The sequence below is a fragment of the Sceloporus occidentalis genome, unplaced genomic scaffold, assembly GCF_023333645.1.
Source record: "Sceloporus occidentalis isolate IW3139 unplaced genomic scaffold, rSceOcc1.0.p SCAF_26, whole genome shotgun sequence".
Taxonomy (NCBI): domain Eukaryota; kingdom Metazoa; phylum Chordata; class Lepidosauria; order Squamata; family Phrynosomatidae; genus Sceloporus; species Sceloporus occidentalis.
In genome coordinates this window covers 207501-222500 of record NW_028317006.1, presented here as the reverse complement: position 1 = coordinate 222500, position 15000 = coordinate 207501, and the positions used below count along the sequence as shown (strand labels likewise).

Here is a 15000-nt window from a genome sequence, read left to right as displayed (position 1 = left end):
GGTAGACCTCCGAGGGTCCTGCCAGGAGCTCCACGGACCTCGAGCCGCCCAGCCCGGGTGCCGCACCGGCGGTCCTACCCGGCCCCGTTCCCGGCCGCGGCTCCCGGCCCGTCCCCTTCTCCCGTGAACCTGCCGCCGGGTAGACGGCCGAGGGTTCCGCCCGGGGCACCCCGGACCTCGGGCCACCCAGCCCGTGTGCCGCACTGTCGGTCCTACCCGTTCCCGGCCGCACAAGTTGCTCGCGGCCGGCCGGCGTTTTCGCTCTAAGTCCCCATTTCTGGCAGGCCAAGTTGCTTGAAAAGCCCTGGAAGTCTATGAGGTCGGATTTGCCTGCCGCATCCGACCCTCGCTCCATCGGTGGTGACGTGGAACCCCGTCCCGGTTCGCCAGGGACGTCAGGCACCCTCCGCCGGATATATAGGTGAGCGGTTGGCGTCGACCGCCACGACCAGGACAACAACCGATCTGGTGCCCCGCGCCGGGCCGGGGAAGGCAACCCTTGCTCAGGCGGTCCCCGGCGGGCCCCCTGGTGCAGGCGAGCGGCCCGCCTCCCCGCGCACCTCCCGGCGCGGACCCCCGGGCCCACCGCGGCCCCGAGGCCTCTCCCCCGGGCCGGGGGAGAGCCGCCCCGGGTGCCGGACCCCCCTCGCAGGCGACTGAGTTTGCTCGGCCCCGGACTCCCAGCGGCCCGAAGCCGCGGCCGGTTGGGGCTACCCGCGGGCACTCCACGTCCCACCCCGGGTTCCCCCCGCCGCGGAGCACGCACCTTCCTTTCTCCCGGCCCCGAACGAAGGGAGGGGGAGCGCGCGCTCTCCCTCCGTCCCCGCGGCCCCCTCGCCGCGTCCCCCCTTACGCAGACCCGATCCGAGGGCTGCGCCCCCGGCGCCCGCCGCCTCCCGCCCCGGCCGCCGGGGCGGGAGCGGTCCGCCGGGGGCCGCCGCCGGGCCCCCGCGTGACGACGGGAGCTACCTGGTTGATCCTGCCAGTAGCATATGCTTGTCTCAAAGATTAAGCCATGCACGTGTAAGTACACACGGCCGGTACAGTGAAACTGCGAATGGCTCATTAAATCAGTTATGGTTCCTTTGATCGCTCCATCTGTTACTTGGATAACTGTGGTAATTCTAGAGCTAATACATGCCGACGAGCGCTGACCCCCAGGGATGCGTGCATTTATTAGACCAAAACCAATCCGGCGGGCTCGCCCCCGCCGGCCGCTTTGGTGAATCTAGATAACCTCGGGCCGATCGCACGTCCCCGTGACGGCGACAATACATTCGGATGTCTGCCCTATCAACTTTCGATGGTACTTTCTGTGCCTACCATGGTGACCACGGGTAACGGGGAATCAGGGTTCGATTCCGGAGAGGGAGCCTGAGAAACGGCTACCACATCCAAGGAAGGCAGCAGGCGCGCAAATTACCCACTCCCGACTCGGGGAGGTAGTGACGAAAAATAACAATACAGGACTCTTTCGAGGCCCTGTAATTGGAATGAGTACACTTTAAATCCTTTAACGAGGATCTATTGGAGGGCAAGTCTGGTGCCAGCAGCCGCGGTAATTCCAGCTCCAATCAGGGCTGGGCGTCGGCTGCTCACTGTGGAGTTGGGAGGCGAGGGGAGAGGAGGTGGTTGTGTTTTTTCGTGGTGCTTGGTGCAAACTTGACTTTTTGTATTGTGTGATACATGATGGGGGGATACCCCCCCCATCATGTCCGAGGAGGAGTTCCCATCCCTCCCGGCCCGGGTCCCCGACGCTGCTGCCGAGGATCCGAGAGCGGGCCCTTCCCGTCGGAGGGCCAGGGACACTATCCCCGCCGGTCTGCGTTTGGCCGGTGAGCCCCGGGGACCTTGTGTGAGTACCTTCCCCGATGTACCTGTCGGTATGTCCCCTGTTGTTGTCATGTCCCCTGTTGTCCCCCCACCCCCAGTGTGTGTTCCCTCTGTAGTACGTTCACGTTCCCCTGTCTGTGTCCGTCCATCTTCCGTGGCCCCCGTCGGGGCGCGGGTTTTGTCACCCCCGCGGCCGGCTGCGGCACCGGCGACCGCTTCGGCGGCCGCCGGGGCGGCTGCTGCTGCCGCGGGATCCGTGCCGGCGCTCCCGGCGGCGTGCCCGCCTCCTTGTCCCTCCAGAGGGATCGGCGGTTCTGTGGCCGCTCCCCCCGTTGTAGTTGGTCCCATCCACCCTGTGGTGGTGGACCTAGTTGTCCCGGCTGCTCCTGCGGCTTCGGTGTCCCCGGAGGTGCCGTCCTCCGTGTACGGGGCCGCCGCTAACCGGGCTGCCCTCCCCCTGTCCAGACTACTCCGGGCGGAGGAATCGCCCGGAGTGCAGCTAAAAGAAGCTGCCGTTGCGAGTGGGGCCGCCGCTACCTGGGCGGCCCGCCCTCTGTCCCCACTACTCCGGGCGGAGGACTCGCCTGGAGGGCAGCCAGAGGCGGCTGTTGTTGTGAGCGGGGCCGCCGCTACCCGGGTGGCCCGCTCCCTGTCCAAACTACCCCGGACAGATGATAATCTGTCCGGAGTTTTGCCGGGCGCCGCGGCCGAAACCGCGGCGGTTACGATGGAGGCAGTGCCGGGTGCGGCTGCGGTCCCCGCCGGGGTCACTCCGGCAGCGGTGCCGGTGACCCCCGGGGCTCCCGCAGCCGTGATGCCGGTTGCTGGCTCCGCCCCCGTCGCGGCACAGGCCGCGCCCCCCGGTAATCTTAAAGTCGCACCGCACACCACACATTCTGTATGCCAGGGGACCGCGGGACCACCCGCGATGGCCCCTATAGTCAGGGTGGGTAAGAACCCTGGGGGGCAGAACCCCGGGAGGTCGGCGGTGGCCCGGGCTGCGGGGGCGGCCGCTGCGGTCAGGGCTCCTGCTCCGGCCGAAGGGGGGACTCCCACCAGGGTGACACCTTCCCCCGCCGTGACACAGGGGGTCGCTGCGGTGGCCGTGGTACCCGCCGGTGGGTCCACGGGCGGGCATGGTAGCGGGGCCACGGGGGGTCCACAGTGCCCATAGTGCCCACTCCAACGGTGGCCCCAGGTGTGACACCCGCAACCGCTAACGCCTGGGCGGCGGGTCCCCCGAAGGTTCAGGTGCCACCACCAGGCAGGCGGGCTACGGGACTCCCAGCGGGGCAACCCATGCGGAGAAGGAACGTGGTCCGCCTGCTGCACGTAGCGGAGGGATCCGTGCCCGATAGGAAGCGGGTGGTAGGGGCCCTGAAGGACCTGGGCTTTGCGGTCGCGGACTTTTTCGCCATCATCCACGTTAGCGGCACCCCTGAGTATGACATCAGTTTCATGTCCCCGAGGGGTCTGGAGAGGTTCTGGACCCTTTGGGAGGGGGTGCCAAAGTCCGGCGACAGCCTATGGGCCCGGTTCAATGTCCAGGCCATATCGCGCCAGGAGGTCCGCAAGGTGAACTTCCTGGTGCGGAATGAGTCCATACCCGTCGCGGACATACTGGTGTGGGCCCGCAGATACGGGGAGGTCTTGACCACCCCGGTCAAGACTCTCTGTGAGGACGGGATCTGGAACGGCGGCTGGACGGTCAACATCCGTCTGAAGGAGGTACGGGGTCTCCTACAGCACATGCCCAACTCCTTCTTCATCGGGACTGACCGGGTATCGTGCTTCTATCCCGGTCAGCCCCGGGTGTGCCACAAGTGTGGCTCGCCCCGGCGTTTCAGCATAGGGTGTGATGTCACCAAGTGCACCCTATGCGGTGTTGTAGGACACTCCAAGCAGGAGTGCACTACTATCCGTTGCAACCTGTGCGGGGTGTTGGGTCATTCCTACAGAGCGTGTCCTGAAGCCCAGCACAACTTGGACAGTATCTGGGAAGGAGAGGGCGAATTCGCAGAGGAAGACCCGCGGCCAGTTGTGGGGGGCGCTCGGGACAAGGCTCTACCCGACGCCCCAGGTACCTCCTCCGGCACCGACCCGGTAAGTAACATCATTGACCCGTTGCCTGTCCGTCCAAAACAACGAATGTCTCACCCCATTTCTGTCTGTACTCCTTCCACAGGCATCACCACACGATCGGCGTCAGGACCCCGAGCCGCAACCACGCAGGATGAGTCGGGGTGGACGACTGTCGGTCCGAGGAAGGAGACCCCAACTCAGGAGGCAGCTCGGAGAGGTCCGGTAAGATCCTCCGCCTCTGCTAAGACCCCTTCCCGGGGGGATCCACCCTCCACACTAGAGGGGGAGAAAGTCCCTTCGGGACGGGGGAGCTCCGGGGCCCCGAAACCCAAATCCATCGTTGTCGCTGCCGCAAAATCATCAGCGGCGGCGGCCGTCGCTGAAACCGCTATCGGCAAGACGTGCGGGGACATACCAGTCCAGAACAGGTTTAGTGCCCTGATGGACTGGGGTACCCGCATGGAGGTCGAGGAGGCGGCAGAGGCGGCGGCGGTAGTGGCGACAGTGGCGGGGGAGGGTGGAAGGGCCGCGGAAGCTCGAGGACACCTGGCAGAGGTGGAGGATAGCGAGTTGGTAGAGGTGCCGATTCCGGAGGAGGACGCCTTGCCCGCGGGGCTCTCCGCGAAAAGGTACCCCTCAGACTCGGACGGTGAGAACGTACGGAAAAAGGGAAAGTCTCCTCATTCTCATCACCCTTGATGGCGACTCTCCCCATACTATCCTTAGCCACTCATAACGTGGCTAGTATTAAGACGTGCAGGGCCCGATTTATAGCCTATGATAACTGGCACAGGGAGAACTACCATATAATCTTTGTCCAGGAAACCCGCCTGGACTCCCTGGGGGCCCTGCATGCAGCTAAACGCGACTGGAGATGGGGGCACTCCTTTTTTTCACTAGCCACGGAGGGCTACGGGGGAGTTGCCATCCTGTTCCAGGGTGTGGACATAACGTTCAATAGGGTGATTGAGATAACGAAGGGTAGGTGCGTAGTTCTTGATGTGTCGGTAGGCAGGCAGCCTCTCCGTCTGATTAATATCTATGCCCCCCAGACCAAGTGGGAGAGGAAGCGTCTGTTTAACGAGATAGAGCCTTTCCTCTACACGTCCCGGCATATTGTCTTTGCTGGTGATTTTAATACCGTTACTAGGACCAAAGACAGGAAAGGTGGCAAAGACAAACCGGGATACGACGCTTTGGCCCTTACTAGAATAGTCAGGCAGGCAGGCTTGGTAGATGTGCATATTAAGCACAACCCAGACCTCACAGGTTACACATATCAGCGAGGTAACTGCCAGAGTAGGATAGATAGGATTTATGTTAAGGAGTCTCTTCCGGTGACGGCACTTGTGCTTAAACCGGTGGAGTTCTCCGATCACTTTATTCTTACCTGTCTGTTAAATGTCTCGCAGGCTCCGCTAAGAGGTAAAGGGATTTGGCGACTTAATTCTGACATCTTGACAGAAGGCTGGGTTCAGCAGGCTTTCGAGAACTTCTTTCATGACCAGGTCACCGTTGCGGAATTCTGCACGACGAAGTCTGAGTGGTGGGAGATGGTGAAGGTAAGAACCCGTGCCTTATTTCGCTCTCTTTCTCAGAACATCCAGTCCTCAAAGTACAGGACTTATCTCGGGCTCCTGTGCAAGTTAGACTGTCTGGTGTCGCAACGAGGTGATCCCGGGGACATCTCTAGGGTCAAATCCATGATGAGGACGTTCCAGTATGACAGGTATGCCTCCTTGCTCAAGGAAAGGGATCATGGAGCTTACCACTCACCCGATCCTTTTCTTAGTTGCAAAAGGAAGGAGTCTGCTAAGATCATTACCTGTCTGCGGAACACCCTCGGTGTCCTGGAGGAAACTCCTCGGGGGATACAGAGGGTTGTCCGCGATTACTATGTGGAGCTCCTCGGACAGAGGAGACCCTGCCGACATCAGGCGGACGACTTTTTGATGGGTCTTTCCCTTCCTGAGATTGATCATGGAAAGCTGGATGAGTTGGTTAGCCCAATCACTGTCAAGGAGGTCACGGAGACAATATTAGAGCAGACGAGGAAAAAATCTCCGGGCCCTGACGGTCTTACGGCCGAATTCTATCATGCCTTCTGCGGTCTCCTGGCCCCTAGTCTCACCGAAGTTTTTAATGAAAGCCTGGAGAGGGGGATACTCCCTCCTTCGATGAGATCCTCGGCAGTGATTATGCTAACTAAGCCCAGAGTTGTCGACACGGCTGATGTGGGGAACTGGCGACCCATATCACTCTTGAATGTCGACAGGAAGGTTTTGGCGAAGATCATTTTTAAACGTTTGCAGGGGGTCGCAAGTGAGGTCTTGTCTGATTCTCAATACTGCACCGTGAAGGGCAGAACTGTCTTTGACGCCGTCTGCGAGGTCAGGGAAGCCATCGAGCGGTGTAGGGTAGAGGATGGGGATAAGTATCTCTTGGCACTTGATCAGTCGAAGGCGTTTGATCGGGTGGATCATTACTATCTGTGGGCAGTCTTGCGCAGGTATGGCTTGCCGGGAAAACTTATCAATTGGCTGATTTCTTTATATAGAGGGGCCGAAAGCTTCACTCTTGTTAATGGATGGAGAGGCAAACCGTTTAAAATCCGATCTGGGGTGAGGCAGGGCTGTCCCCTCAGCCCCCTCTTGTACGTCTTTGCTATAGATCCCTTCATCCGAAGGGTTGATGCAAGTCGTTTAAGAGGAGTGGCCCGAACCCCAGGAAGGCCCTTATGGATACTGGCTTACGCTGACGACATCTCTGTGATTGTGTCCGACACACAGGAGGCAGTCACAGTGGATGAAATGATGAAGAGCTATTCTGCTGCCACTTCCTCCCGGATTAACCGGGACAAGAGCGTAGTTTTCTGGTGCGGGAAGGAGGGGAAGCAATTCCCTCTCCCCGACGGTTTCCCAGTGGCCCGTGACCAAATTCAAATCTTGGGGGTTAAGTTCGGACCGGGAGACTACTCGTTGGTCAACTGGACCGAACGTTTAGCTGTGGCCTGCAGCAAGGTAGACGAGTGTTGCCGGTGGAAACTGACCTACAGAGAAAGGGTTCACCTGATTAAAACCTACGTATTGCCCCTGTTTACGTACGTCAGTCACACCTGTCTTTTGCCATGTAGCCTTCACTCGCGGGTGTTCGGTTTGTTCTTTCGCATGTTGTGGGGGAACAGGCTCAACCTCATTAAGCGGGAAGTGACGTACCTAGCCCGGCGACACGGTGGGTTGGCCATGGTTAACCCAGTTGTTGTCCTGACTACTAACTTTCTGAAAAGGAACTTCGGGCCTCTCGGAAGAGATGACCCCCAGACACCGGGCTGGGTGCACAGTTTCAGGAAATGGCGAGACCCCTTTTTACAGGACTGGTTTATGGGCGGGAGAGTGAAAAGCATGCGTGTTCGGCACGGCTCCTATCTCCCGACTTCGGTAGCCCAGGGAGTGAGGTTGTTACGCCGGTGGAATGTGACGGTTGAGGAGGTCAGGGATACACCCAAGCGAGTCCTTGACTCTAGGGTGCTGGCCACTCACTTTAGCGTTTCGCTGGCCTTGAAAGACTGCGCGCCACGGACTCTCGCTTCGGGATTACAAAATCTAAATTCCGAACGACTGCCCGAGAAATATCAGGACGTGGCGTTTCTCAGTTTTCACGGTAGACTATATGTAAGAGGGAATCTTAAGTACCGGAACATAGCGGATCGCGGTTGTCCCCGGGTGGAATGTTTCGGGAAAGTTGAGTCCATGGACCACTTTCTGCTTGAGTGCCCCTTTAATGTGGATGTTTACCGGGGGGTGTCAGTCGCCTTAGGTATCCCATTCCTCTCTCGCATGTCATACGCGGAGTGGGTCTACGGGACGACCAACAGCAGGGGGCAGAGGTTTAATTTGAGCACTGTTTTTCTAGTTAGCGCAGTTATTAGATATTTCACGTGGCACGCTAGATGTCAGGTTTCCATCCGACAAAAGGTCCTTTCCTGTCAGGTGGTGGTGAATGATATCTTCACAGCGGTGGTGGCAATCGCGACAAAAGAGAGGGCTTCCATGGAAAACCAGCTTTGGCAACGGCTGTGGAAAAACCTCAAGGTCCACCCGCCTTGAGGCCATGGTCTCTGTACAAGAGCCCAGCATGTTAGTAGTTATCACATACTGTCCCCTATTGTTTTAGGCATGTCATTGCACTTTTTAGCGTTATGTCATGCAACTAACAGTTAACTGTTTTGTCGTTGAAAGGTGTACATACTTTTTCAAGGAAGGCTGCTACGTGTTTTAGATGAGTACCTGGAGTACCGTACGTTGCCACCGTCATGGTTTGATGTTTTTAGAAGTTTTTGTTTTATTGGGTTTTTGTTTCTTTATGTATCTTACTTTTCCGTTTTTCTTTTTCTTTTAGTTGTGTCCCCAACCGCCACGTCCGTACAGATTCCGTCCCGGATCACCAACACACATGGACCGGAATCTAATGGGGCGTGGGGATGGGGGGTGTTTTATGTGACATTTTTAGTGTGTACTGTTTTGTTTTAATGTTAGCGGGAGGGTATGTGTTATGGGTGGGGGTGGGAAGGTACAAGAAGGTGTATGGTTGTTTTTTAATTACTGTGGGTGGGTTTGTGTGTGGGTGAGGGGTGGGTGATGGGAGGGGTAGGGTTTTCTTTAAAATGGGTGATGGTGGGTGAAGGGGAGGGTTGGGTTTTTTTTTTTTTTAAAATGGGTGATGGTGGGTGAAGGGGAGGTTTTGGTTTTTGTAAAATGGGTGATGGTGGGTGATGGGGAGGGTTGGTTTATATATAAAAAAAAAATAAAAATTTTTTTGCATATTTTGTTATTATAATTTTTGTTATCATTGTTATATTTGTTGTTATTATTGTTATATTTTGATTATTTTTGGTGGCTGTTTTAAAAAAACAAATAAAATATCTCCAGCTCCAATCAGGGCTGGGCGTCGGCTGCTCACTGTGGAGTTGGGAGGCGAGGGGAGAGGAGGTGTTTTTGTGTTGCTGGTGGAACTTGGTGTCTTTTTCTTACTTTCGGTGCTGGACGTTTGCTACCCCGGGGAAGGTAACTGCCTTCCCGGGGTCCCATCATGGCCTCCACCCTCATTGAGGAGTGGAGGGGCCGCATTTCCATAATCACGGAGAAACTGGTCTACACGGAGGACGGCATCCTACTCCCATCCCGGGAGACTGCAGGAACCGTAAGCAGGGCTGTGCGTCGGAACATGGCGGCGCTCGAGGCATACACCACGGCCTTGAGCGCCAAAATAGCCATGCTCAAGAAGGGAGTCGGTCTGCCCCACCATCTGAGGGTCGACCCGACTTCCCTCCTGTTGCTGGGGGCCCTCCATCTACGGGCCCTCGCCCTCAGGGACGCCGGGGCCAGGGCCTTGGAGTCCGCCGAGGCGAAGATCGATACAACCCCGGAAGATGATGAGGAGGCGGTGGAACAGGGCCCTTCCTATGCCCAAAAGGCTACGGTGGGGCTCCCAGTACCTGCGGAGTCGGACGGGGAATCCCTCAGGCAGGCCCTGGCTAACCTCCAACAAGAGTTGTGTTCCCTGGGGGAGGAGAAGGAGGATGTTGCCGGACAGCTGAAAGAGCTCCGGCAGCAGAGCAACAGGGTGGGGAGTCGTCATCGCGGCCCCATACGGGAGCGGATCGTCTCCCTGAGGGAGAAAGAAGAGGAGTTGGCGAGACGCACGGCCCAGACCCGTGACCGCGTGCGGTTCCTGCAGGAGAAGCTGCGGGAGCAGGAGGTGGAGGAGTCGGAGGTGCCACCGACCCCGGAGGACCCGGAACCGGTGACGCCACCGCCACAGAACGACGGGGCCCAGGAACGGCCATATGTTATCAAAAACAAATTGATATTTGCCGTGGAAGATTTGGACGAGGAGGAGGACGTTGCCATCAGAGCCGTGCCACGGAGGCGGAAAAAGAAGACCACCAGGAGCAGGCCCGCTATTCCATCGTCCGGGGAGGAGAGCGTCGGGGATACCCCCCCCATCATGTCCGAGGAGGAGTTCCCATCCCTCCCGGCCCGGGTCCCCGACGCTGCTGCCGAGGATCCGAGAGCGGGCCCTTCCCGTCGGAGGGCCAGGGACACTATCCCCGCCGGTCTGAGTTTGGCCGGTGAGCCCCGGGGACCTTGTGTGAGTACTTTCCCCAGTGTACCTGTCAGTAAGTCCCCTGTGGTTATAATGTCCCCTGTTGTCCCCCCACCCCCAGTGTGTTTTCCCTCTGTAGTACGTTCACGTTCCCCTGTCTGTGTCCGTCCGTCTTCCGTTTTGTCACCCCCGCGGCCGGCTGCGGCACCGGCGACAACTTCGGCGGCCGCCGGGGCGGCTGCTGCTGCCGCGGGATCCGTGCTGGCGCTCTCGGCGGCGTGTCCGCCTCCTCGTCCCTCCAGAGGGATCGGCGGTTCTGTGGCCGCTCCCCCCGTCGTAGTTGGTCCCATCCACCCTGTGGTGGTGGACCTAGTTGTCCCGGCTGCTCCCGCGGCTTCGGTGTCCCCGGAGGTGCCGTCCTCCGTGTACGGGACCGCCGCTAACCGGGCTGCCCTCCCCCTGTCCAGACTACTCCGGGCGGAGGAATCGCCCGGAGTGCAGCTGGACGAAGCTGCCGTTGCGAGCGGGGCCGCCGCTACCCGGGCGGCCCGCCCTCCGTCCACACTACTCCGGGCGAAGGACTCGCCTGGAGGGCAGCAAGAGGCGGCTGTGGTTGCGAGCGGGGCCACCGCTACCCGGGTGGCCCGCTCCCTGTGTTTACTACCCCGGACAGATGATAATCTGTCCGGAGTTTTGATGTGATGGAGACAGTGCCGGGTGCGGCTGCGGTCCCCGCCGGGGTCACTCCGGAAGCGGTGCCGGTGACCCCCGGGGCTCCCGCAGCCGCGATGCCGGTTGCTTGCTCCGCCCCCGTCGCGGCACAGGCCGCGCCCCCCGGTAATTTTAAAGTTACAGTACACGATAAGCACAATGTATGCCAGGGGACCGCGGGACCACCCGCGACGGCCGCTATAGTCAGGGTGGGGAAGGACCCTGGGGGGCAGAACCCCGGGAGGTCGGCGGTGGCCCGGGCTGCGGGGGTGGACGCCCCTGCTTCGAAAGAGGTGGGGGTGGCGGCCGCTGCGGTTAGGGCTCCTGCTCCGGCCGAAGGGGGGACTCCCACCGGGGTGACACCTTCCCCCGCCGTGACACAGGGGGTCGCTGCGGTGGCCGCGGTGCCCGCCGGTGGGTCCACGGGCGGACACGGTAGCGGGGCCACGGGGGGGTCCACACTGCCCATAGTGCCCACTCCAACGGTGGCCCCAGGTACGACACCCGCGACCGCTAACGCCTGGGCGGCGGGTCCCCCGAAGGTTCATGTGCCACCACCTGGCGGGCGGGCTACGGGACTCCCAGCGGGGCAACCCATGAGGAGAAGGAACGTGGTCCGCCTGCTGCACGTAGCGGAGGGATCCGTGCCCGATAGGAAGCGGGTGGTAGGGGCCCTGAAGGACCTGGGCTTTGCGGTCGCGGACTTTTTTGCCATCATCCACGTAAGCGGCACCCCTGAGTATGACATCAGTTTCATGTCCCCGAGGGGTCTGGAGAGGTTCTGGACCCTTTGGGAGGGGGTGCCAAAGTCCGGCGACAGCCTATGGGCCCGGTTCAATGTCCAGGCCATATCGCGCCAGGAGGTTCGCAAGGTGAACTTCCTGGTGCGGAATGAGTCCATACCCGTCGCGGACATACTGGTGTGGGCCCGCAGATACGGGGAGATCTTGACCACCCCGGTCAAGACTCTCTGTGAGGACGGGATCTGGAACGGCGGCTGGACGGTAAACATAAGTCTGAAGGAGGTACGGGGTCTCCTACAACACATGCCAAACTCCTTCTTCATCGGGACTGACCGGGTCTCGTGTTTCTATCCCGGTCAGCCCCGGGTGTGCCACAAGTGTGGCTCGCCCCGGCATTATAGCATAGGGTGCGATGTCACCAAGTGCACCCTATGCGGTGTTGTAGGACACTCCAAGCAGGAGTGCAATACTATTCGCTGCAACCTGTGCGGGGTGTTGGGTCATTCCTACAGAGCGTGTCCCGAAGCCCAGCACAACTTGGACAGCATCTGGGCAGGTGAGGGCGAATTCCCAGAGGAAGACCCGCGGCCAGCTGTGACGGGCGCTCGGGACGAGGCTCTACCCGACGCCCCAGGTACCTCCTCCGGCACCGACCCCGTAAGTAGTAACATCATTGCTCCGTTACCTGTCCGTCTAAGGAAACGTCTCCCCCACGTCACCTCTGTCTGTACTCCCTCCACAGGCAACGTCACCACCACACGAGCGGCGTCAGGACCCCGAGCCGCAACCCCGCGGGATGAGTCGGGGTGGACGACCGTCGGTCCGAGGAGGGAGACCCCAACTCAGGAGGCAGCTCGGAGAGGTCAGGTAACATCCTCTGCCCCTGCCAAGACCCCTTCCCGGAGGGAGCCACCCTCCACACTAGAGGGGGAGAAAGTCCCTCCGGGACGGGGGAGCTCCGGGGCCCAGAAGCCCAAAACCGGCGCCGTTGCTGCCGCAAAGTCAGCGGCGGCGGCCGTCGCCGAAACCGCTGTAGTCGGCCAGAAGTGCGGGGACATACCAGTCCAGAATAGGTTTACCGCCTTGATGGACTGGGGTACCCGCATGGAGGCCGAGGAGGCGGCAGAGGCGGCGGCGGTAGTGGCAGCGGCGGCGGGGGAGGGCGAAAGGGCCGCGGATGCCCAACGACAGCTGGCAGAGGTGGAGGATGACGAGTTGGTGGAGGTGCCGATTCCGGAGGATGACGTCTTGCCCGCGGGACTCTCCGCGAAGAGGTACCCCTCCGACTCCGATGGTGAGAACGTAAGGAAAAAGGGAAAGTCTCCTCACTCTCAACGCCCGTGATGGCGACTCTCCCCGTGATATCTCTGGCCACACACAACGTGGCTAGCATCAAGGCGTGTAGGGCCCGGTTCGCCGCATACGACAACTGGCACAGGGACAGATATAATATCATCTTTGTCCAGGAAACTCGCCTGGACACCCTGGGGGCCCTGCACGCTGCCAAACGAGACTGGAGATGGGGGCACTCCTTCTTTTCACTAGCCACGGAGGGCTACGGGGGAGTTGCCATCCTCTTCCAAGACGTGGAAGTCACAATCTGCCGGGTGGTTGAGATAACGAAGGGTCGGTGCGTAGTCCTAGATGTGTCGGTAGGCAGGCAGCCTCTCCGTCTGATTAACATCTATGCCCCCCAGACCAAGTGGGAGAGGAAGCGCCTGTTTCACGAGATAGAGCCTTACCTCTACACGTCCCGGCATATTGTCTTTGGCGGTGACTTTAACACCGTCACTAGGACCAAGGACAGGAAAGGTGCCAAAGACAAACCGGGATACGACGCTTTGGCCCTCCTTAGGATAGTCAGGCAGGCGGGTCTGGTGGACGTGCATATTCGGCACAGCCCGGACCTCACGGGGTACACGTATCAGCGAGGCAGAAGTCAGAGCAGGATAGATAGGGTTTATGTTAAGGAGTCTCTTCCGGTGATGGCACTCGTGCTGAAGCCGGTCGAGTTCTCCGACCACCTTATCCTTACCTGTCTGTTAAATGTCTCGCAGGCTCCGCTGAGAGGAAGAGGGATTTGGCGGCTCAATTCCGACATCCTGAATGAAGGCTGGGTTCGGCAGGCTTTCGAGGACTTCTTCCACGACCAGGTGACCGTCGCAGAGTTCTGCGCGACGAAGTCAGAGTGGTGGGAGATGGTGAAGGTAAGGACCCGTGCTCTGTTCCGCTCTCTTTCCCAGAACATCCAGTCCTCACGGTACAGGACCTACCTCGGACTCCTGTGCAAGCTGGACTGTCTGGTGGCGCAAAGAGGTGATCCCGGGGACATCTCCAGGGTCAAATCCATGATGAGGACGTTCCAATACGACAGGTATGCTTCCTAGCTAAAGGAGAGGGATCATGGGACTTACCACTCACCCGATCCCTTTCTGAGTTGCAAACGGAAGGAAGGCACTAAGCTCATCACCTGTCTACGGAACACCCTCGGTGTCCTAGAGGAAACTCCTCAGGGGATACAGAGGGTGGTCCGCGAGTACTACCTGGAGCTTCTCGGAAAGAGGAGACCCTGCCGGCATCAGGCGGACAGCTTCCTCGAGGGTCTCTCCCTTCCCGAGATTGATCACGGAAGGCTTGACGAGTTGGTCAGCCTGATCACCGTAGAGGAGGTCACGGAGACGATTCTATCGCAGACCAAATTAAAATCACCAGGCCCCGACGGTCTTACCGCTGAGTTCTATCTGGCCTTCTGCAGTCTCCTGGCCGGTGATCATGCTGACTAAGCCCCGAGTCGTCGATACGGCCGATATGGGGAACTGGCGACCCATATCGCTCCTTAACGTCGACCGGAAGGTGCTGGCGAAGATTCTATTTAAGCGTTTGCAGGGGATTGCAAGCGACGTCTTGTCCCCGGATCAATACTGTACCGTGAAGGGCCGAACTGTCTTTGACGCCGTCTGCGAGGTCAGGGAAGCCATCGAGCGGTGCAGGGTAGAGGATGGAGACAAGTACGTCCTAGTGCTTGACCAGTCGAAGGCGTTCGATCGAGTGGACCACTACTATCTGTGGTCAGTCTTGCGCAGGTATGGCTTGCCGGGTACATTTGTCAATTCGGTCATCGCATTGTACCGGGGCGCAGAGAGCTTCGCTCTTGTAAACGGCTGGAGAGGCAAACCGTTTAGGATCCGATCCGGGGTGAGGCAGGGCTGTCCCCTCAGCCCCCTCCTGTACGTCTTCGCCATAGATCCCTTCGTAAGAAGGGTTGAGGCAAGTCAGTTAAGAGGAGTGGCCCGAACCCCGGAGAGGCCCTTACGGATAGTAGCATATGCTGATGACATCTCCGTGATCGTTTCCGACACACAGGAAGCGGTCATGGTAGACGAAGTGATGAACCGCTATTCGGCCGCCACGTCCTCCCGTCTCAACCGGGACAAGCTGGTCAACTGGACCAAACGGCTCGCCATGGCCTGCAGCAAGGTAGTCGAGTGTTGCCGGTGGAAACTGACCTACAGAGAAAGGGTACACT

The 15000-nt window shown here is 59.6% G+C and overlaps 1 pseudogene; it reads left to right on the top strand.

Moving 5' to 3' along the window:
- Positions 1–969: 969 nt before the first annotated feature.
- LOC149299971 (18S ribosomal RNA) lies at positions 970–1582 on the top strand (annotated as a pseudogene; the record flags this gene model as incomplete).
- Between the last annotated feature and the right edge of the window lie 13418 nt (positions 1583–15000).